Source organism: Gopherus evgoodei, chromosome 1, assembly GCF_007399415.2.
Source record: "Gopherus evgoodei ecotype Sinaloan lineage chromosome 1, rGopEvg1_v1.p, whole genome shotgun sequence".
In the NCBI taxonomy this organism is placed as follows: domain Eukaryota; kingdom Metazoa; phylum Chordata; order Testudines; family Testudinidae; genus Gopherus; species Gopherus evgoodei.
In genome coordinates, this window is record NC_044322.1 from 291,595,118 (window position 1) to 291,620,309 (window position 25,192).

At 45.3% G+C, this 25,192-nt stretch overlaps 1 protein-coding gene across 3 annotated transcripts in view; it reads right to left on the minus strand.

Annotated features, from left to right (window-relative positions):
• The window catches only part of ACSS3 (acyl-CoA synthetase short chain family member 3), a 180,455-nt gene that overhangs the window by 50,841 nt on the left and 104,422 nt on the right, over positions 1-25,192 (minus strand). The window lies entirely within an intron of this gene.

A 25,192-nucleotide genomic window follows, 5' to 3' on the forward strand; every position in this document is an offset into this window, starting at 1 on the left:
TGCTTAAGGAAATAAAGTCACTATCGTTTAAAAATCATGTATTCTTTATTAAAAAGTTATAAAAAGAGGGAGAGAAATGACAAGGTATCCCAGGTGTGGTTTGGGAGGAGGATAGGAGGGAAGGAAAAGGCTACTAAAAACATTTCAATGTAATGACAGCCTTTTGGTTGGGCTATCCACAGGGGTGGAGTGGGCGGGTGCACGAAGCCTTCCCCCACGCTTTCTTACACATCTGGGTGAGGAAGATCTGGAACATGGTGAGTGGTGAGGGTGGTTACACAGGGGCTGCAGCGGCACTCTGTGACCCTGCTGCTCTTCCTGAAGCTCCACCAGACGTCGGAGGATATCAGTTTGATCACGCAGCAGCCCCAGCGTTGCATCCCGCCACCACATATCTTCCTGCCTACACCTCTGATCTTCCTGGCGCCACCTCTCATCTCGAGCGTCCCTCCTGTCCTCATGTTCACTGGCATCTTTCCTGTAACTTGATACCATGTCCTTCCATTCATTCAGATGAGCTCTTTCAATGCGGGTCACTTCCATGATTTCAGAGAACATTTCGTCTCACGTCTTCTTTTTCCTCCACCTTATCTGAGAGAGCCTTCGGGATGGAGTAGGGAGACTTGAAAAATGTGCAGCTGCATGAGGGAGGGAAAAAAGGGAGAGAAGTATTTAAAAAGATACATTTTACAGAACAATGCTTATACTCTTTCACAGTGAACAACACTATTCACCTTACATAGCACATGTGATTTCACTACAAGGTCGCATTTTGCATCTTAATATTGAGTGCCTGTGGCTCTGGCGTTACAGATCTCACAGACGCAGGTCCGGGCATCAGAATTCAGCTTGCATGTGGCCATGATAAGCCATTGTCTTTTGGCTTCTGCAGCCTTCATATACACAGTGCCTTTCCCAAAAACCAAGCAAATCCCGTTCAGTGATGCTTCTTTCCTGTTAACACGCAGCAGCAGAAGCCACCTCCCCCTCCAATTCTGTGGGATGATCACTTTACCCCTCCCACCACCACATGGCTGGTATCATGGAAGATCACTGCTAATCACCTCCCTTCCCCTCGTCCCCACCGCGTGGCCGGTATCAGGGAAGATCCCTGATAGCCAAACGCGAAAAAGCTCAGCTCAGCACTATTTCCCTCCCCCCACTTGGCTATGTGCAAGGAAGGATTTCTTTTAAGCAACAGGCAAACAGCCCAGTAGGAATGGCTATCTCTGTCTCCTTACTTAAATTCCTGAATTTCAACCAGGTTATCATGAACGATATCACTCTCCTGAGGATAACACAGCGAGATAAAGAACAGATGTTTCTGGAATGCCAGCAAACACTGGGACCATACGCAGCTAGGCTTTGTCATGCAATGATACCCGATTACTTGCTACATGCATGGCGTGGTAAAGTGTCCTACCATGGTGGACGGAACAAGGCTGCCTTGCCCAGAAACCTTCTGCAAAGGCTTTTGGAGTACCTCCAGGAGCGCTTCATGGAGATGTCCCTGGAGGATTTCCGCTCCACCCCTAGACATGTTAACAAACTTTTCCAGTAACTTTACTGGCCGTGAATGCATCCCAAGCCCTCATGGCAAATCAATCATTAAAAAAAGCTTGCTTTTAAACCATGTTTTATATTTACAAAGGTACACTCACCAGAGGTCGCTTCCATGGCTTCACTGTCTGGGCTAGTAGCTTGGGAGGGCTGGGAGGGTAATTCCGTCTGGGTCACAAAAAGCTCCTGGCTGTTGGGGCTAACAGAGTGCTGTGTGCACTCTGCAAGGTCGTCCTCCTCTTCCTCCTCCTCCTCATCTTCCCCCTCTGCAGAATCCTCAGCCATGGTTGCGATTACAATCCCCACCTCAGAATCCACGGACAGGGGTAGGGTAGTGGTGGTACAGCCCCTTAAAATTGCATGCAGCTCAGCATAGAAGCGGCATGTTTTCAGACCTGACCCGGACCTTCCGTTTGCTTCTTTGGTTTTCTGGTAGGCTTGTCTGAGCTCCTTAACTTTCACTCTGCACTGCACTGAGTCCCTGGTGTGGCCTTTTCCCATCATAGCCTTGGAAATTTTTTCAAATATTTTTTCATTTCGTCTTTTGGAACGGAGTTCTGTTAGCACTGAATCCTCTCCCCATATAGTGATCAGATCCAGTACCTCCCGTGTGGTCCATGCTGGAGCTCTTTTTCTATTCTCAGGAGACTGCATTGCTACTTGTGCTGATGAGTTCTGCGTGGTCACCTGTGCTGATCACAGCTCCACACTGGCCAAACAGGAAATAAAATTCAAAAGTTCGCGGGGCTTTTCCTGTCTACCTGGCTAGTGCATCCGAGTTCAGATTGCTGTCCAGAGCGGTCACAGTGGTGCACTGTAGGATACCGCCTGGAGGCCAATACTGTCAATTTGCGGCCACACTAACCCTAATCCGATATGGTAATAACGATTTTAGCGCTACTCCTCTTGTTGGGGAAGAGTACAGAAACTGATTTAAAGAGCCCTTTATATCGCTATAAAGGGCCTCATAGTGTGGACGGGTGCGGCGTTAAATCGGTTTAATGCTGCTAAAATCAGTTTAAACGCGTAGTGTAGACCAGGCCTTAGGAAAAGTTATTTACACTTTGGTGCCTATCACCGGGAGAAGTTCTTCATCCCATCCTCTGCCCCTCTTCACACAGTGGGTCAGCAAATTAAGTAAAATTTACTGGCAAAGATTCAATTTTCTGAAAGGCTGAACTCCATCCTAGCACACTGAACAGGATGTTGCCACAAGGAAGATCAACAAGATTCAGTACAGCAAAAGAGAAACAAACAGAAGAATTTGGAGGAAGACACCTTGAAAGATCCTTTGCATGCCCAGCACCAAATCTGTCAAGACACCTGGTCTGGAATTAAACACAATTTACTCATTAGACACTATTAGATGAGGTGAGGTAAGGACACACTTTCATTCTTACCACTGAATTTATTTTCTATTTTTGTTTCTTTGAACTGTGATAATTGTGTCAGAGGCAATTTTATGTTTAATTCCAGGCTATTTATGAGATTTGGTATACATGGATCAAAGGATTTTGAAAGCTGACAGTTATATCCTTTTTTCTCTATCTATGTCCTCTTATTTATTAGACATGCAAAGTGTCAACATGGTGCTAGGTTCCAACAGCCTGCTAAAAATAGGATTATATCCACTACAAAGTGAGAAAAGGTAAGCAGCAGGATACTGCCCTTACAGCAAGGGTCATCATAAATACTACCTTTAAGGTAATACTCAAGTTGACTGTTTCATTTGATTTTAAATCAACTTTCTGACAGAGACTCTTTTCATTAGTTTTTCGTGATCTTTTTAAAATTTAAAATTAAAATTAAATTTTAAAATTAAAAAGAAATATCATAACGGTAGGACAAAGTTTTCCCAACATATACTGAATATCCACCAGTGAGACTGAACCCCAACCAGAAAAGACAGCCCTTTTCCCCTTCCTGCTCTGGTATGCTGTAGTCAGTAAAAGAGAGACTGCCATACACTAATTGATTTTCTCTGAAGATAACTTGGAAAATTTTTGATAGTGAGAATTACTTGACTCTTGCCAAGTGGAGACAGTCTGCATTCACCATGCTGCCCGTTACTCAAAATGGATCTACTTGGCAGAGAAACAGAACAGAAATGTTGTCATCTTCAGTTGGATTATGGTAATGCACTCTGTTTAGGATGATTTGGGAAAGGCACCATGAAGTTTCACCTATGTACAATGTGTATGACTGACTTTTAAGTGGGTTAGGCTAAGAGGAGCATACAACCCTAGTGCTGCACCCTGACTTCCTATCTATTTCCAGGTGCACTTCAAGGAGCTGAATCTCAATAAGCTAGCAAAGGACTAGGATAACTTGGTTACCTCAGTCCAGACTATTGCAATGTACCTGCCATAAGGCTACCTTTAAAGAATCCTAGGAAGCCACAGCTAGTGCAGAATGTGGCCACATGGCATTTAAGTAGCATAGGTTGACATGACACCAGATTTCTACGCTAAGGTCCTACCAGGGCTCCACAGATTTTTATCCCACCTTGAGTCTACAAGAAAAGTGAAAAACCTTTAGAGAAGCACAGCATTAGGCTCATGGACAGAAGTTTTGATCATTTCAAGTTTTTTTCCACACAAAACTGAAATTGGAATTTGACCTGGCTTCATTGGGATGAACTGTAGTGACACCCTAAAAGGCACCCAATTTATTTGCAAAGGTTATCCTGATTATCTCCATTCAGAAACTGAAACATAGAAATTTAACCCATAAAACAAAGAAAATAGACAGAGGAAAGGTGATATATAACACAGAATGGAAAAGAGGAAATATACAAAACAAGAAAGAGCAGAAACAACAAATGATGGAGGGGCTAAAGACAGAGAAATTGGAAAGTCTTCAGTACCAAAGAGATTCCTTGATATACATAAACTCTTACAGTACAATCCAGTCCCTTGCACAAAATCTGCATGCAACATTCCTGCTGGCTACGGCCACATTTGCAGTTCATTGTCCACTCCTACTCAAAAGCTCTTTGTAGTATCATTATTAATTTGTATCATGGTAGCACGGAGAGGTCTCAGTAAGAATCAGATCCACCTCCCCCTTGTGCTAGTTGCTGTACAGTCACGGAGTAAGAGCTTACATCCTAAAAAAACACAAAATCAGACAGATGGGGCAAAGGGATTGTGACACGACATAACCCATAAGGTGGCTGCCACTGTTTCCTTTATAAGAGTAAGGATGACTTTGAAGTTAAGATGCTAAACTGGGACTTTCTGTCACAGTTTCCCAGTGTGATCTGCAAGTCTTAGTTAAAATGAGGATACTATTACTTCCTCTTTCCCAATTGTTGTTCATCTAGCCTATTTAGTCCTGTTAAGGAACACACTTAACTGTAAGCCCTGTGTTTAAATCTTACTGAAGTCAATTGGACTTAAGCACATGCTTAAGTGCTTTCCTGAACAGAGATGCTTTTCTGAATCAGAACTTCAGATTGCAAACTCCCTGAGACACAAGCTGTCTTTCTGAACTCATCTACACACTGATTTAACTATATCTGTTTCTACACCAGTAGTTAAGCTCGGTATAACCCCCTAGTGGAGACGCAATTATTCAAATATGAGAGTATATTATAGCAGCATTGCTTAGTTTGGTAAATAAGCTACACCAATACAGAACTTATAAATTGGTATAACTGCACCCACACTGGGAGATGCACCAATTTAACTATAATAGCTTTTAAACCAATATACTTAAATCAGTAAAAATACTGTAGGCAAACAAGCCCTTATTATGTGCTTTTACAACACGTAGTACAAAAGGGGCCTGAGTTTGACTATGGCTTCCTGGTACTACCAGAATGAAAATAAACTTGGTCTTGGACTCTGGAGCCACAACCAGCGTTTCTGTAACAGCTAGGTACAGGTAACCTTGATAACACTATTTCTGTCATTTCTTGCAAATATACAAAATCCAGAGGAAGTCACAAGACCTGTTAAAATATTTAAAAGATGATTTTGTCTGGAGAAACAGTGCTTGTTTCTTTATAAAATTACAAAAACTCAAGTCCATTCAGAGAATTTGTGTTTCTTTTTTAAATGTAGTCACAAGGGAAATCAACAACTCCTTTTTCTTCCTATAGTCTCTAGGCATCAGTAGTCACTGCACACCTGCTTTCATGAACACGTGTTTCATTTCTGAAAACCATACTCTCATGGTAATATAGTTGTTATGATATTTAATTTAATAATAAAAATATATAATTCCCAAGTTCTTTGCCAAACTCTCTCAGTCCAGTGTGTAAACATTATGCAGTAAAAGCTTTGTTATCGGGCATGTTGATGGAATTCGGAGTGCAGGTTAATCAAAAATTCCGGTTAACTAAGAGTTATACTTACCAATGGAATACCAATTTTCAAAGAATTAGAATACAATCAAATGAATAAAGTATGAAATGGTAAACAGATACTCATCAATCCAGTAGTAGCACTGCACTGCAGAGTGGTTGGTTTCTAGAAGCACTTAGGTGTATACACGTAAAGTTTTCTATACAGTAGGTTATCTTACAACACTACATATCACTATGGGCAGCGCTTGGTGTACACTCAGATCACTAAAAATACACTTAACACTAAAACTATACTGAACATAATTTAATCTTTCTTTGATAATTCAGAAGGCACTTTAGGATCTTGCAGTGCCTCCGAGTCATTATCGACATCAGTTACCATTGTCGATGTACAAGAAAGCGTAGGAGATATGGTCATTACAGATTCAGTCCAATGACATACCCCGGAAGCTGCTTTTTTGAATAAATCCCGGATACCAGCTTGTTTACTTGTCTTTTGCCTCCTTTGCCTAAAAGTAGAGTGCAGAATGTGCAATTGCATAACCTCCTGGGCATTACACTAGTCCTGGTTACTAGATTGAAGATTTGTAAGGAGATATCAGAAATGCCAGTTAATAGAGCTTTCTGACTGATAAAGTGCCAGATAACACAGCTTGTACTGTATATTTATATACTGTATTGTTCACTATGTACACACACACACACACACACACACACACACACACACACACACACACACACACACACACACACACACCTGCCCGCCTCCCTCTGAGGTTTCAAAGAACACCAAAAACTTGCAAACCTCAGAAGTGTGGTTGCAATTAACTGATCTTATTGGGAAACACTCAATAGCTTAACTGGAATCTGGTTGCCTATGACAAGGATTGAAATAAAAGTCTAGTGGATCTTATAGTGCTCCAAGTCAGTCACAGTGCAGCTGAAGTTTATAGGTGGAATTTGCAAGAGCAGAGTGATTGTTGAGATATTCAGATATATGGCAATGCTTTCCGTCTTACTTTGAATATTTCAGATAATAGGACTAAAGATTTAAAGATGCATAAAGTAATGCAATGCATATGATTATAAAATGTATTTTCATGCTTTAATTGCAACCCGTTTTTTTATTCTCTTCCTGTTGTAATACTGTACTGATACATGATGAAATAGTAGACACAAATGGATGTTATAAAAAGTAATTACACATCTCAGTGCTAACCATTTACTGTTTAATCATTTTGAGAAAGTGTTATATATTTAATGCAGAGTTATACTGTAATGATGGAACAGAATGATTAGATTATTAGTGTATAATTTAGGTAAATTTCTCTGCAGCAGGGATTAACATTTTATAAATTGTTTCTCTCCCTCTCTCTCTCTTCAGGAAAATCTTCATTAAGGCTGCCTTAAATCTTGCAAAGGATTATTCCTCCCATAAACTAGATTCATGGAGCTTAACTCTGGGCTTCCTGTTCTCAAATCATCAGTAAAATTGTCTACTTGACACTAATGAGGACTCTGTTCTACGAACTAGAGGGAAAAAACAGTTGCCAAGCAACAAGAATGACATCAGCAACCTGTAACATTTTCACACAAATATACAAACTGAGGGCACTGTCACAGCCGCTTTCCCTCACACAGCTGAGACTGTATTAGACTTAACTCACTGTTTCTTACACAAACGCTCCCCTCCCGCCCCTACATTCTCCTATCTAGTGCATCCTAAAAATAGCTCAGAGATGAGCTCCATGACTGAAGATCATTTTACAATTTCTTTGTTTCCAACCATCAAAACCGCATAAAGGAAATTTTAAAAGGGGTGGGCATTTATGATGCTTTATTCTTATTACTGCAGACCCCTTAACTGCATGTGGAATAACAGTTGGAAATGACTTAGATTAAACAGCACAGAGAAACTAAAATTAGATGGAAACAAACAATCTTAAAATATGCTAAACTTATACAGAATGTCAGAGTAGGTGACAAGTTGGATACAATAAATTAGAATACAGAATTATAGAGAAGCAGAGGCGACCACTGTGAGGAAACCAGTAAACCTGTGCAATTCAGACAGCACAAGCTGTTTGTGCTTTAATTTACTGGAACAGACCCCAGTACTGGCTCCCTGAACCCATAGGCAAACCTTTATTTTCTAAAAATAAAACCAAAGGGATTAGAAGCTTTTTCACAACACAGCTCTCCTTCCCTCAGTCACTGAACCTGCACCATCTTTGCTGCCTAGAGCACTTCCCACGATGCAGAGGAGGATTGATCTTCTGTCAAATGCATATCTGAAGTAATTCATGTGGGATAAAACATCTTTGGAGGAGAATATAGAAGCCATATCCATCAGGATGATGGAATGGATCAGAGTGAGTAGTACTGAATAGCTACCCATGGCAAACTTAGGTAGCTGTAACAATTTTATTCCAAATAAGATGATCATTTTAAAAAATAAACATAATTAAAGCAAATACTCTTGAGTGCCCAGTGGATAATGTGGAAATGAATTAAAACTTTTCTGCAGGAAAATAATCCTCAAATCTGAGTACATTAATGAAGCAGATGCCAACTAAGTGTTTGGATTAGAATCTTCTGCAACCGGAAAAGAGCCTCAGAAATCCCATGAGGATACAAGATTAGAGGAGGAATGTAGACAATGGTGACTCCGAATTACTACAGGTAGCAGAAAGATCAGTCCTAGTGGCCAGTTCAAGTAAGACACATCAATAGTCAAAATGTGAAGGATATGCTAAGACTGCATTAATAAGGTGATAGATACTACGCTTGATCTTAGCTCACAGAGAGGTTACCATTATATAAATCAATAGTCTGTCACCTGGCAGTTACACTAATTACCATACAATCAAAATTACTAAGGCTATCAATCCTTAGACCTCAGGGGAAAAACTGATCACCAAACGGATTCAGGAAGAGCTCCCCACTCATGACACAATGTTCGCATAAATAGATAGGAAAAGGAACAAAAATTTAAGAAGTTACAATGTTCCTTTATCTGAAATATCCTGACAGGCCATAGTAGAGGATGGGATACCCAGCCAGCCAGACTATTAGTTAGATATGGTCATGGCAATGACTATGGTCCCTGTGAAAAACTGCTTAAAGAAAGAGGCCACAGATAATGTTGTGTACTTCTAAGTGGATGAGCTCAGATTACGAACCCCTTCAAAAATAATTTCTTAAGCAAGATAGCCACTTACCTGCCCTATCCCCAATATGAAAGTCTGAGACAAGCCCAGATTTTGCAAAACACTAAGTTCAGTGACCCAAGTGTTTCACCGCTATGGTATTTTCTGCATAATTCACCCCCTTCTTCCAGAGTTTTGATGTAGAATCTCGGCTTCCAATTTAAAAAGAAAAACGTTTCTAGCCTTTTTTGCTGCAGAGAAGGCTTCAAAAGTATGAACAGACTGTAAACTGAAACAATAGCTCTGAGACAGCTCTTGCTTCACTCATCTCAGTCAGGACCCTGTAGGCTTCATAATTTCACAATGGCATAATTTGGCACTTTCTGAAGATTCCATGAAATTCACCATTTTACTGCAGTCAGAAACCCAACATTCTTTTGTCTACCTGTCCTGATTGGACCTGCTAGCAGCTGCCTCTTGCTCTGCAAGGTCCCCCATATTGAGGAATTAATTGGATTACAATGCATACTCCCAGCACTGTTCTACAGAGCTAGGTAGCAGGGGTTGGAAAGAGAGAACTGGAATCTAACACCATCATCCCTGAAACATGTGGGAAAAAGAATGATCTGAGACAGGTCACACGAGCATTATGGGAGTTAAAGCCTATGTATGGAAAAGAGGGCTGTCAAGTGGTTAAAAAAATTAATTGTGATTAATCGCACTGTTAAACAATAATATAATACCACTTATTTAAATATTTTTGGATGTTTTCTACATTTTCAAATATATTGATTTCAGTTACAATACAGAATACAAAATGTACAGCATTCACTTTATATTTATTTTTATTACAAATATTTGCACTGTAAAAATAAAAAGAAATACTATTTTTCAGTTCAACTAATACAAGTACTGTAGTGCAATCTCTTTATCATGAAAGCTGAACTCACAAATATAGGATTATGTACATGTGACAAGGCATGACTATCTCTGTTCCTGGACCCATTTCACTCCCAGGACCACGGCGTCCTCTTCATGACACTGCTCTCTGGCTGGGTCATACTCCATGTACCCCCCTTCTGGGTGGACTGCAGTCCATTGTCCAGCCACTTCCTTCAGTGGCAAGTGCAGTCTACTCTTTAGCCTCTTCGCCAGTGGTGAGGAGCAGGGGAGAGGGACCCGGGCCCATCCACTACTCTGGGTCCTGGCCCAGGGATCCTGTAGATAGCAGTCACTTACTACACTCCCTCCGACTCCTCTGCGGATCTCCCTGGACCACTTCCCCGCAGTCCCAGCACCTTCTTTGCCCTAGCCTCAGGGCCTCAGCCTGCAGCACCAGCCTATAGCATTGCTATGTCCAGGGTGTTTGCTGAACTCAGCCTGCAAGGCAGCCAGTCTACCTCCCTCCTCAAGCTCCAGGGAATGACTTTGCTCTGCCCTGCAGCCTTCTTATATGAGCCTGTCAGGCTCATATAAGAGCCAGCTCCTCTCAGACTCTCTCCAATAGCCTGTCTCTGGCACAGCCTCCCTATGGCTGCTTTTAATCCCATTTCTACTAGTGCGGGGCAGCTGCATTCAAAAACAAAACAATCTAAAACATTAGAGTCTACAAGTCCACTCAGTCCTATTTATTGTTCAGCCAATAACTCAAACAAGTTTGTTTACATTTGCAGGAGATAATGCTGCCCACTTCATGTTTACAATGTCATCTGAAAGTGAGAACAGGCTTTTGCATGGCATTGTTGTAGCCATCTCAAGATATTTATATGCCAGATGCACTAAATATTCATATGTTCCTTCATGTTTCAACCACCATTCCAGGGAAAATGCGTCTATGCTGATGACAGATTCTGCTTGATAACAATCTAAAACAGTGCGGAGTGACACGTGTTCATTTTCATCAACTGAGTCAGATACCACCGCATCGGAGTGTAACTCTTTTAAGACTTCTGAAAGCATGCTCCACACCTCGTCCCTCTCAGATTTTGGAAAGCACTTCTGATTCTTAAACCTTGGGTCCAGTGCTGTAGTTATTTTTAGAAATCTCACATTGGTACCTTCTTTGTGTTTTGTCAAATCTGCAGTGAAAGTGTTCTTAAAAGGAACAACATATGCTGGGTCATCATCCGAGACTGCTATAACATGAAATATATGGAAGAATGCAGGTAAAACAGAGCAAGGGACATACAATTCTCTCCCAAGGTGTTCAGCCATAAATTTAATTAAGACTTTTTTTTAAACAAACATCATCAGCATGGAAAGATGTCCTCTGGAATGGTGGCCAAAGCATGAAGGGGCATATGAATGTTTAGCATATCTGGCATGTAAATTCCTTGCAATGTCAGCTACAAAAGTGCTACGTGAACACTTGTTCTCACTTTCTGGTGACATTGTAAATAAGAAGTGGGCAGCATTATCTCCCGTAAACATAAACAAACTTGTTTGTCTTTGTGATTGGCTGAACAATAAGTAGGACTGAGTGGACTTGTAGGCTCTAAAGTTTTACATTATTTTGTTTTTGAGTGCAGTTATGTAACAACTACAACAAAATCTACATTTGTAAGTTGCACTTTCACGATCAAGAGATTGCACTACAGTATTTATATGAGGTGAATTGAAAGATATGATTTCTTTTACCATTTTTACAGTGCAAATATTTGTAATCAAAAATAATAATATAAAGTGAGCATTGTACACCCTGTATTCTGCGTTGTAATCAAAATCAATATATTAGAAAATGTAGAAAAACATTCAAAAATATTTAATAAAATTTAATTGGTTTATTGTTTAATAGTGCAAACTGTGATTGTGATTAATTTTTTTAATCATGATTAAGTTTTTGAGTTAATCGCATGAATTAACTGCAATTAATTGACAGCCATAATGGAGAACATAATAAAAACCCATCCTCTCAAATTATCATGATCAAAAACAGTCAGTAACAGTATTTGTATCACTGAGTATAGTCAACTATGAACCACAGCTCTGATATTGCTAAGCAATTTTGAGACAGTCCCTTTGTTATACGGTGCTTAGGACAATGGGGTCCTGGTCTACAACTAGGGATCCTAGGTACTACCTCAATACAAATAATTAGTAACAGTAGTAATTATAATAATAGTTCTCTGTGTTTGAGAGAAGACAGGGACGGGAATGAAGGATATTTCATGGTGACAGAGTAAATTAAATTTTGCCATGAATTTATTGGGTTGCTGACAGAGAATTTGGTCTCGTGTTATAGAGTACTCAAGGCCTTGATTACGTTATACAAACAACAGCCACCTTTTGAGCAGCCACCACAATATCTATCTTGATACCTAATGCTCAAACTGCTTTTACATACTTTACATACTCCATTTATGGCAGCTTATTTCCACAAAAGCAGATTTGTACAATTCTCTTTCAAAGTACACCTCTACCCCAATGGAACGTGAACTAATATAACACAAATTCAGATATAATGCGGTAAAGCAGTGGGGTGCCAGGCCCTTTAAAGCGCCACCTGAACCCGGCTGCTTTACTGCGTTATATCCGAATTCGTGTGGCTCCCCAGGCACTTTAAATCACCGCCCGAGCCTGACTGCTGGAGCCTCGGGGCTCCGGCAGCCGGTCTCGGGCAGTGATTTAAAGGGCCAGAGGCTCTGGCCACTACAGGGAGCTCCAAACCCTTTACATCCCTGCCTGAGGCCTGCTGTCAGAGCTCCAGCGGTGATTTAAAGGGCCAGGGGCTCCCCACAGCAGCTGGAGCACCGGGCCCTTTAAATCCCCGTCAGGGCTCCAGCATCTGGTCTCGGGCAGTGATTTAAAGGGCCAGAGGTTCTGACCGCTGCGGGGAGCCCTGGGCCCTTTAAATCCCTGCCTGAGCCCTGCTGGCGGAGCTCCGGCAGTGATTTAAAGGGCCCGGGGCTCCGTGCAGCTGCTGGAGCACTGAGCCCTTTAAATCACCGCTGGGGAAGCTGGTCTAGTCCAGCACAGAGTAGTGGCTCTTGCCGGTACACCATACTGGACAGTACCCGATATAACGTGATATCACCTATAAGGCAGTGAGATTTTTTGGTTCCCGAGGACCACGTTATATCAGGGTAGAGGTGTATGTGTGAATAAGTTGCAGACCTCTTTGAGCAGACATTACATTTGCAGGTAGAGAGATTTCTTTAAGAAACTATATTATAGAATCATAGGACTTGAAGGGGCCTTGAGAGGTCATCTAGTCCAGTCCCCAGTACTCAAGGCAGGACTAAGTATTATCTAGACCATCTCTGACAGGGTTTGTCCAACTTTCTCTTAAATATCCCCAATGATGGAGATTCTACAACCTCCCTAGGCAATTTATTCCAGTGCTTAACCACTCTGACAGTTCGGAAGTTTTTCCTAATGTCCAGTCTAAACCGCCCTTACTGCAATTTAAGCCCATTGCTTCTTATCCTATCCTCACAGGTTAAGAGCAACAATTTTTCTCCCACCTTCTTGAAACAACTATTTATGTACTTGAAAACTGTTATGTTCTTCTTCGAGTGATTGCTCACATCCATTCCAGTTAGGTGTGCGCGCCGCGCGTGCACGTTCGTCGGAAACTTTTTTACCCTAGCAACTCCAGTGGGCCGGCAGGTCGCCCCCTAGAGTGGCGCCGCCATGGCGCTCTATATATGCCCCTGCCGGCCCGCCCGCTCCTCAGTTCCTTCTTACCGCCGTGTCGGTCGTTGGAACTGTGGAGCGCGGCATAGCTGTCCTCCACGTCCCTAGCTCTCCTAGTTTTCAATCGCTTATCTCTAGTTCTATATAGTTGTTAATTAGTGTTGTTAAGTAAGTAGTTTAGTCAATAGTTGTTAAATAGTTCTTGGCCGGGGGCTTAGCCCTTCCCGGCACCCGGCGCCAGGCTCATGCCTGTCTCGCCGGGCTTCAAGCAGTGTGCGGCCTGCAAGAAGCCCATGCCCACCAGCGATCCCCACGAAGCGTGCCTGAAGTGCCTCGGGGAATCGCACAGGTCTGACAAGTGCCGCATCTGTAAGGCTTTCAAGCCGAGGACAAAAAAGGAGAGAGATCAGAGGCTCCGAACTCTCCTAATGGAGGCGGCACTTGACCCGTCGACTTCGCGGACCGTGGTCTCGGCACCGGCACCGGATCGCTCCGGCACCGAGAAGACTCCTCGGCACCGACCTTCTCCGGCACCGGAATCACAGCCTAGGCCGTCGAAGTCTGCTACTCCGGCCAGGCAGACCCGGCTTGAGCGCCCGGCCTCGACATCGGCCGCGGCACCGCCGGCACCGTCAGCACCGTTGACTCCGGGCCCGGCGGGTCCATTGAGTCCGGTGCCGCCGAGCTCCCCCATGAGATCTGGGGTTGAGATAGTGGTCCCATCAACACCGGAGACCTTCGCCTCGGCTCGGGACCTTATTGCCCTGACGGAGCCCACTCGGCTGCCACCCCCGGTACCTCCGGTGCGGGTCGTGTCCAGGGGCAAGCCCATGATGTCGGCGCCGCCCAGAGACAGTCCTTCGCCATCTAGGTCCCGACGTCTTGGGCGCTCCAGATCCCGACGCCGCTCGCAGTCCCGGCACCGCTCCCCTCAGCGGCACCGGTCGCACTCGCGGCAACGGTCGACCTCCAGACGGTCGCGGTCAAGCTCCAGTCGGCGTCACCGGCACCGCGACTCCAGGAGCAGGTCCCATCGCTACTCGCCGCACCGGTCGACCTCCCGGCACCGAGCTGGTGGCAGGTCCCGGTCTCGGTCGACCTCCCGGCGCCGAGCCGGTGGTAGGTCCCGGTCGACCTCCCGGCACCGAGATGGTGGCAGGTCCCGGTCTCGGTCGACCTCCCGGCGCCGAGCCGGTGGTAGGTCCCGGTCGACCTCCCGGCACCGAGCCGGTGGCAGGTCCCGCTACCGAAGCGACACCCGGTACCGATCAGGATCCCGGCACCGTGACAGATCCAGGTCCCGGTCCCGATCCCGGCACCGATACGACTCCCGGCACCGGTCCCCGGCACCGAGACGATCCTCCGTGCCGACCCGCGCCGGCCCGTACCATCCGGGGTCGGCCCCGCCGTGGCCCTCGAGACAGCCGTCCGTATCTTCGCAGGCGGACAGTGCGTATGCGCTCGGCACCGACCGGCAGGCGGCGCTCTTCGGGGATCCGCCGCTGGAAGACCAAGGCCCACCACAGTGGGGATTCTGGACACCCTGGGCATACCATCAGGCCCAGGGCCCCCAGCAGCTCCCTCCCACACCGGCGAATGCGGAGCGTAGGGCCCCTGAAGCCTCCTTGTCTCGCCCCCCTCCCTCCCCGGAGGCGGAGGAAGGGTCCAAACAGCAGGACTCCGCTGTGGCTCCGGAGGTAGAGGCGAGGGCTGAGGAAGACCCTCAGTTGGACACTATCGTGCCTGGGGTCTCCTCATCCTCCTCCCCGGATGAGGCGGTGGCGGGTACCTCCTCCAACAGTCCCCCCCCGCTGGATCTCAGGGCGCACCAGGACCTCCTCAGGCGGTTGGCCCAAAACCTGAGTCTGCAGGCAGAGGAGGTCTCGGAGATAGAGGACCCGATTGTTACCATCCTCTCTTCGGATGCTCCCACCAGGGTCGCCCTGCCCTTTGTACGGACCATTCAGGCCAATGCCAATACTATCTGGCAGTCCCCGGCCTCCATCCCTCCGACAGCGAAAGGAGTCGAGAGAAAGTACATGGCCCCTTCCAAGGGGTATGAATACTTGCACGTTCACCCGACTCCCGGTTCACTGGTGGTGCAGTCGGTGAACGATAGGGAGCGTCACGGCCAGGAGGCTCCGGCCCCCAAATCCAGAGAGGCCAGGCGGATGGACCTCCTTGGCCGTAAGGTATATTCGGCTGGGGCCCTGCAGCTCAGGGTCTCTAATCAGCAGGCCCTGCTGAGCAGGTACGCTTTTAACTCCTGGGTGGCAGTGGACAAATTTAAAGAGCTGCTGCCACAGGATGCTCGCCAGGAGTTTACGGCCATCCTGGACGAGGGCAAAAAGGTCGCGCGCACGGCCTTACAAGCATCCTTGGACGCTGCGGACTCGGCTGCCCGTACCCTCGCGTCGGGAGTTACGATGCGTCGCATCTCCTGGCTGCAGGTTTCCGGCCTTCCGCCAGAGCTCCAGCACACGATACAGGACCTTCCTTTCGAAGGCCAGGGCCTGTTTTCGGAAAAGACAGACCCCAGACTCAAGAGTCTGAAGGACAACCGGGTCATTGCGCGGTCCCTCGGGATGCACACCCCCGTGACGCAGCGTAGACCCTTTAGGCCACAGCAGCAGCCGTACCGTAGGCCGTTTTCCCAGTTCCGCCAGCGGCAGGACCCTTACAGGCGCCGCGGCAGGAACGGCAGGCGCAGGCAGTCTGGGAACCAAGGGGGGCAGAACCAAGGCTCCTCGAAACCCCCGCCTGGTCCTAAGCCTTCATTTTGAAGGTGCGCCCGAGGGCGCTGTAGCAGTTTCCCCTATGGATCCTTTCCCCCCGTTTTCAAACCGCCTTTCGTTTTTCCTCCCGGCGTGGTCCCAAATAACATCGGACCGCTGGGTCTTAAACCTGGTGCAGACGGGATACCGCCTGCAGTTTGTTTCGTTTCCTCCTTCCCGCCCTCCTTCCTCGTCCCTCTTCAGGGACCCCTCTCACGAGCAATTCCTTCGACAGGAGGTGCAGACGCTCCTCAGCAAAGGAGCCATAGAGGCGGTTCCGGAAAACGAGAAAGGCAAGGGGTTTTATTCCCGCTACTTTCTGATCCCCAAGGCCAAGGGGGGCCTCAGGCCTATCCTCGACCTGCGAGAACTCAACAAATACCTCGTGAAGTTGAAGTTCCGCATGGTATCCCTGGGGACCATTATTCCATCCCTGGATCCGGGAGACTGGTACGCCGCCCTCGACATGCAGGACGCGTATTTTCATATTGCCATTTGGCCGCGCCACAGACGCTTTCTCCGCTTCGTTGTGGGGGCTCTTCATTATCAGTTTGCAGTCCTCCCTTTCGGCCTGTCCACGGCCCCGAGGGTGTTTACAAAATGCATGGCAGTTGTCGTGGCGCATCTTCGACGCAACCGTGTCCACGTGTTCCCTTATCTGGACGACTGGTTGATTCGGGGCACGTCGGAGCAGCAGGTCAGCAGCCATGTCCGCCTGATCACCGCCGTATTTGCAAGTCTGGGCCTCTTGATAAACACAGACAAATCCACTCTGAGGCCCACGCAAAAGGTGGAATTTATCGGGGCGGTCTTGGACGCCACGATGGGCAGGGCCTCGCTGCCTCTGCAACGGTTCCAGACCATGGCGGCGATCGTTCAGCGGTTGCGGTCAGCCCCGTTGACGTCAGTAAGGACATGTCTAACCCTGTTAGGCCACATGGCAGCGTGCACTTTTGTGACCGGCTACGCTCGGCTCCACATGAGGCCTCTCCAGCTGTGGCTTATCAGCCGTTACAGGCCGCAAAGGCAACCTTTAGACATGTTAGTCACAATCCCCCAGAAGGTCTTGGACTCTCTCGGCTGGTGGTTGGACCAGTCCGTGTTATGTGCGGGTCTTCCCTTTCACCCCTCTCAGCCATCGGTATCCCTGACAACGGATGCCTCAGATCTGGGCTGGGGGGCCCACCTGGGGACCCTGCGGACACAGGGCCTGTGGTCCCAGGAGGAGGTGGGGCTCCACATCAACATACGGGAGTTGAGAGCGGTCCGCCTTGCTTGTCAAGCGTTTTGTCATCAGCTTCAGGGTCGTTGTGTCGCCGTGTTTACGGACAACACGACGACGATGTACTATATCAACAAGCAGGGCGGCACCAGGTCCTCCTCCCTGTGCCACGAGGCGATACGTCTCTGGGACTTTTGCGTAGCCCGCTCCGTTCACCTCAGGGCTTCCTTCCTCCCTGGAGTACGGAACACTCTGGCAGATCGACTGAGCAGATCCTTCCTGTCGCACGAGTGGTCCCTTCGCCCGGATGTCGCTCTCTCCATTTTCCGGAGGTGGGGTTATCCCCGGGTGGACCTCTTTGCGTCCAGGGGGAACAGGAAGTGCCCAGCATTCTGCTCCTTTCAGGGCAGGGAACCGGGGTCGATAGGGGACGCCTTCCTCATCCGGTGGTTGACCCACCTGTACTATGCATTTCCCCCGTTCCCTCTAGTCCACAAGGTCCTCCTGAAGGTGCGCAGGGACAAGGCGCTCGTGATCATGGTAGCCCCGGCGTGGCCCAGGCAGCACTGGTACACCATGCTGCTGGACTTGGCCATAGCCGACCCAGTTCCCCTGCCCCTTCATCCGGACCTGATTACCCAGGACCACGGGACCCTTTGTCACCCAGACCTGCAGTCGCTGCACCTAGCGGCGTGGCTCCTGCGTGGCTGACTGGCCCAGAGCTGCGATGCTCCACGCCTGTGAGAGAGGTGCTCTTGAGCAGCAGGAAACCGTCCACAAGAGCCACGTATTCAGCGAAATGGAAGCGCTTCTCCTGTTGGTGCGTAGAGAGAAATCTCCGCCCTATGGAAGTTTCGGTTTCCGAAATATTAGACTACGTTTTGTCCCTCAAGGGGCAAGGTCTGGCCTTATCGTCGTTGCGAGTCCACCTAGCTGCTATCTCCACCTTTCACCCGGGTGCGGACGGTCGCTCCGTTTTTTCTCACCCGACGGTGTCGAGATTCCTTAAAGGGCTGGAACGTTTATTCCCTAACGTCCGTCCCCCTGCTCCCACCTGGGATCTTAACCTGGTGTTGTCCCGACTCATGGGGCCCCCCTTTGAGCCGTTAGCTACTTGCTCCCTGCTCTACCTCTCTTGGAAAACTGCCTTTCTAGTGGCTGTCACCTCAGCTAGACGGGTGTCGGAGCTCCGAGCTCTTGTGGTAGACCCCCCATATACGGTCTTCCACAAGGACAAGGTGCAACTGAGACCACACCCTGCTTTTCTGCCCAAGGTGGTCTCAGCCTTCCATGTCAACCAAGAGATTTTCCTTCCGGTTTTTTTCCCAAAACCTCACTCCTCAGGCAGGGAGCAGCAGCTCCACTCGCTGGATGTCCGTAGGGCTCTCGCGTTCTACATAGACAGGACTAAGCCCTTCCGAAAATCCCCCCAGCTTTTCGTGGCGGTAGCAGATCGTATGAAAGGTCTTCCTATCTCCTCCCAGAGGATATCCTCTTGGGTTACGTCCTGTATCAGGACTTGTTATGACTTGGCCCATGTCCCTGCAGGCCGTGTGACTGCGCATTCTACCAGGGCGCAGGCGTCATCGCTGGCTTTCCTAGCCCGTGTGCCCATCCAGGAAATCTGTCGGGCAGCGACCTGGTCATCGGTCCATACTTTTGCTTCCCACTACGCCCTGGTCCAGCAGTCGAGGGAGGATGCGGCCTTCGGAACTGCGGTGCTCCGGGCCGCGACTTCTCACTCCGACCCCACCGCCTAGGTATGGCTTGGGAGTCACCTAACTGGAATGGATGTGAGCAATCATTCGAAGAAGAAAAGACGGTTACTCACCTTTGTAACTGTTGTTCTTCGAGATGTGTTGCTCACATCCATTCCACACCCGCCCTCCTTCCCCACTGTCGGAGTAGCCGGCAAGAAGGAACTGAGGAGCGGGCGGGCCGGCAGGGGTATATATAGAGCGCCATGGCGGCGCCACTCTAGGGGGCGACCTGCCGGCCCACTGGAGTTGCTAGGGTAAAAAAGTTTCCGACGAACGTGCACGCGCGGCGCGCACACCTAACTGGAATGGATGTGAGCAACACATCTCGAAGAACAACAGTTACAAAGGTGAGTAACCGTCTTTTCCTTCTCAGTCTTCTCTTCTCCAGACTAAACAAACCCAATTTTTTCAATCTTCCCTCACAGGTCATTTTTCTAGACTTTTAATAATTTTTGTTGCTCTTCTCTGAACTTTCTCCAATTTCTCCACATCTTTCCTGAAATATGGCATCCAGAACTGGACACAATACTCCTGCTGTGGCCCAATCAGCGCGGAGTAGAGTGGAAGAATTACTTCTCGTGTCTTGCTTACAATATTCCTGCTAATATATCCCAGAATGATGTTTAATTTTTTTGCAACAGCATTATACTGTTGACTCATATTTAGCTTGTGATCTACTATGATTACCAGATCCCTTTCCGCAGTACTCCTTCCTAGCTGGTCATTTCCCATTTTGTATGTGTGTAACTGATTGTTCCTTCCTAAGTAGAATACTTTGCATTTGTCCTTATTGAATTTCATCCTATTTACTTCAGACCATTTCTCCAGTTTGTCCAGTTCATTTTGAATTTTAATACCAAAGCACATGCAACTCTGCCCAACTTGCTGTCGACTGCAAACTTTATAAGTGTACTCTCTATGCCATTATCTAAAGCATTGATGAAGATATTGAACAGAACCGATCCCTGCAGGATCCCACTCGTTATGCCCTTCCAGTATGACTGTGAACCACTGATAACTACTCTCTGGGAATGATTTTCCAACCAGTTATGCACCCACGTTATAGTAGCTCCATCTAGGTTGTATTTCCCTAGTTTGTTTATGAGGAGGTCATGTGAAACAGTATCAAAAGCATTACTAAAGTCAAGATATATCACATCTACCACTTCCCTCCATCCACAAGGCTTGTTACTCTGTCAAAGAAAGCTACCAGGTTGGTTTGACACAATTTGTTCTTGACAAATCCATGCTGACTGTTGTTTATCGCCTTATTATCTTCTAGATGTTTGCAAATTGATTTTTTAATTATTTGCTCCATTATCTTTCCAGATACAGAAGTTAAGCTGACTGGTCTGTAATTGTTCTTATTTCCCTTTTTATAGATGGGCACTCTATTTGCCCTTTTTCAGTCTTCTGGAATGTCTCCCCTCTCTTCCGTGACTTTTCAAAGATAATTGCTAATGGCTCATATATCTTCTCAGTCAGATAGCTCAGATATCTCCTTGTCTTGTACCTACAAGACAAATGAGCCTTACTTCTTACATTTAATAGGAATAGAAGGAAATCTTATTTGTTAACCTTTCTTGAAGACAGAAAAAATGATTGGACAATTTCATTTCATATCTTTGTTTTACTGGCACTGAATAACTAACAGCTCAATGCAAAGGAGGCTCTCTAATACAAACTTTCACAACCATCACCTCTTTAATTACAGCAATGAAGAGGTCTTGGAGTGACAATTATATTCCTCTACTAAAATCCAGGTTCCAGCTCTAATGGGAGTAATCTATTCTCAGTATTTCCTCATGTATCCATACGAAGGAAAATGGGTACTTCCTTGGAAAACTGGACATACCAATTATAATTCCTGAATTTTAAAAGATTTAGGATACTTCAAAGATATTTTTATCAAAGTACCTTACATGATATTTATTTGGAATGTTTAACTAGAAAAACCGGGCAGAGGCAAATTATATTCCCTTAAAACACCAATATACATGTAATGCTGGACCCCAAATGTATTTTTCTATTACCCATCACTCACTCACACACACAAAACAAAACATATGTAAGCATGACAGGAAACTTTTTCTTTGAGCACAGGAACTTCTGAGCTGTAACCCTGAATCTGTAATGACTTGCTGTGTGGCTTGGGGCAAGTCATCTCTCTTCCTCAATTTCCACATCTGTGAAGGTGGGATAACACTTTACCTACCTCACAGGGGTGTTATGAGAATTAATTAGCTCATGTTTGAACAACCACTTTGAATATGAAAAGTGCTATTTAAATGCAAAGTATTATTTTTCTATAAATATGCAAAAACCAAGCACCTGCACTAATATATGCATAAAACCAGAACAAAATTATCTCTTCTCTATACACAGATGAACAAAATGTTCAAATGCACTACTCCCATCCATAGGCAGGTCTCTCAAACCTCCCCTACTCCAAACACATACAATCATGTCTTCTAAGATATGTAAATTATATATTTAATGCTTGTTTTTATAAAACGTGTATATATTGTGTCATAAAACTATCTATAAAAAACAACTGAAAGAAAACAAAAAATACATTATTGATTAAATGACCCAATCCCTAGATATCATCTTCCCTGGCTCCGTTCTAATAAGTCATCATGGTTTACAGGTGGTCTCTGACAAATAAAGTGAGAAGAAAAGATGTCTAGAGTACCAAATGAAAGAAGTGGACTGGATCTGACCAATAGCACTATAACAATTTTAGAGCCTTTTTGCAGTTGTTGTGCATGAGGCAAACAGGAATTCATTTTTTTAGCATTGGCTTACTCCTGATCAGCAGAGTTGTTTCAAGTAATGGACAGCTTTGGTTATTCCAACTGAAGCGACTACCTCCCATTGTGAGGAAATTGCATGTTATTTTGAAGAGAAAATTGATTGGCCTGAAATATCCACTTCAGCAGATGCAGAGCGATTAAGCCTTTTCTGGCTAACGGCCATTGATGCTCCCTGAGATACTAGAGACATTAGGAATATTTTGTGCTACAATCTGTGCTTTGCAAACAAGTGCTTCTTTTCTGAGCAAGGAAAGCAGGGAAGAACAGCATCCCCAACTGGTGGAGACTGCCAATGACTTATGTAGGACAGGTTGCTGATTTCTGTAAAGGAAGTTGTTGTGAGGCCATTACTTGGTGCTGATGATAATAGCCAGATTTTTCTCAGGATCACAATTTTCCATTTTTGGTTAAGATTCCTGTGGCAAAACAATTCTCAGAGCATTTTGACGTACAAAATCTTCCTGACCCCTGTCAATCTGGGTACAGACTGTGGAGTATTCTGGGTGCCTTGCTAGATGATCTTCTGATAAAGATCAAGTGTCCATACTGACACTGAGGAGTCCGATGGCACCTTAACAAAAGCTTATGCCCAAATAAATCTGTTAGTCTTTAAGGTGCCACCGGACTCCTCATTGTTTTTGTGGACACAGACTAACACAGCTACCCCTCTGATACATATTGGCACTGTTGACTTGCCTCATTTTCTTCCATTAGGGTTTACAGACTTCATTCCTATCTCCTAAAGAAGTTCCAGATGGTCATCGCTGGCAAATGCTTTTCTGTCAAAGAGTGGTCCCTCAGGGCTTCATCTTCTTTGTTTCTACTCCATCCAATGTGCATACAGACCAAATAAGGAGATATGTACTATGGTGTTTTAATATGCCACTGATAACCACGCTTTCAAATGCCTTACCTAGCATTTGATAGATGCTGCCCCATGGATAACTGGCTGAAGCTCAGCCTAGGCAAGAAGGAAGTGAAATTGGTAAGACTGGGGAAACAACCCAAACATACGGCAAGAATTATATCTGGCCATACAAATGAGGGTGGGTTTCTCTATCATTTATTACTCAAGTTTGCAGTCTATGGGTACTGATGTAACCCCAAGTGCTGTTAGATGATTGCATAGCAGCGGTAATCATGACATTTTTTCATCTGCATCTGGTCCAGAAGGCATAACTATTCCTTTCAGATGTGGCCTTGCTATTATGGTATCACATTGTCACTTTCATATTACACTACAGCAATGTGCTGTACATGGAACTTCACCTTAAGTCATCTAGGAAACTGAAGTTAGTGCAGAAGGTGGCAGCTATGAGCACACCATACTTACCGGATTGGGGATTCTACCCTGGGAAGTAGTGACTCTGAAAAAAACGTGAGACTCTTGGTGGATAATTAGTTGAATATGAGCTCCTAGAGTGATGTTGTGGCCAAAAGAACTAAAACACGATCCTGGCATGTATAAACAGGGGAATCTTGAGTAGGAGTAGAGAAGTTATTTTACTTCTATATTTTGCACTGGTGGGACTGAAATACTGTGTCCAGTTTAGTGCCCACAATTCAAGAAGGATGTTGATAAACTGGAGAGGGTTCAGAGAAGAGCCACAACAAAGATTAAAGGATTAGAAACACACAATTTATAGTAACAGAATGAAAGAGCTCAATATATTTAGTTTAACAAAGAGAAGGTTGAGAGGTAACTTGATTACACTCTATAAGTACCGACATGGGGGGCAAAAATATTTGATAATGGGCTCTTCAGTAGAAAGGTACAATTACAATCCAATGGTTGGAAGCTGAAGCTAGACAAATACAGACTGGAAATAAAAACCTTACCTTTTTAATAGTGAGCGTAATTAATCATTTGATGAATTTACTAAGGGTTATGGTAGTTTCTCCATCACTGAATTTTAAAGTCAAGATTGGATGTATTTTTCTAAAAGATATGCACTCAGAATTATTTTGGGGAAGTTCTCTGGCCTGTGTCAAACAGGAAGTCAGACTAGATGATCACAATGGTTCCTTCTGGCCTTGGAATCTGTGACTCTGCTCTTATCTGCATTGGCTGCATGTTGGTTTGCAGGTAGAGAGTAAGGCGTTGGTATCGACCTACGAAGCCCTAAATGGCTAGAGACTTGCCTCTCTGAGAGATTTCCTCTCTCTCTATGCCAGATTGTCAGTAATTCATAACTATTAGATTCTGTAGCTCTGTAATACTTTTATAAAATGTACTTTGATTCATAGGACCAAACGAACTGTCTAACACCTGCTTAAGTTACAGCAGACATCCAGCATTATCTGGCATGAACTGTCTTGCTCCAAAGCTCAGAATTTTCAAATGTAATTGAATGGATCTCCACAGGATATGATTTAATGCATTGAAGACTTATTTAGTATAGGAATCAGTAATCTTTCACAACAATAGAAATCCACTTAATAAAATGTTCTTCAAAGTGACAACAGACTGATATAGGATCATCGTAAGATTTCTCTACATTAAAAAAAAACTAATATGAAACACATCCTCCTGCTAGGAATGACATATGTTTGTTCTCAGACATCAGGGAGCCTTTTCTTTAAGCTTGAGTGCACTAGCTGTATAAAATGGCACAAGTTTTATTCAGACCTATCAGAAATGAAAAGGGATTGTTTTATTTATGAATCTATCCTTCAGTATTACTAAAGTTGTACCGGAGGAAAAAAATAGGTTCTCTCTCCATCCTGTAACACTTTTACTTTTATCAACTAATAGGAACAAGGATTAAGTAACAGGCAACACCACTCTCTTTCGAATATCTCACACAAGTGTTGAAACGTTTATATAAATAAGCTGCACTTTAAGCCCACTAGACTGGTTTTACTGTATATGGTAAATCAGATCAGATCAGAACTAAAGAAACTTCTCTATTCCAGGCAATTGTATCCTTAAACCACATTTTCCCGCCTCATGCCCATTCCATA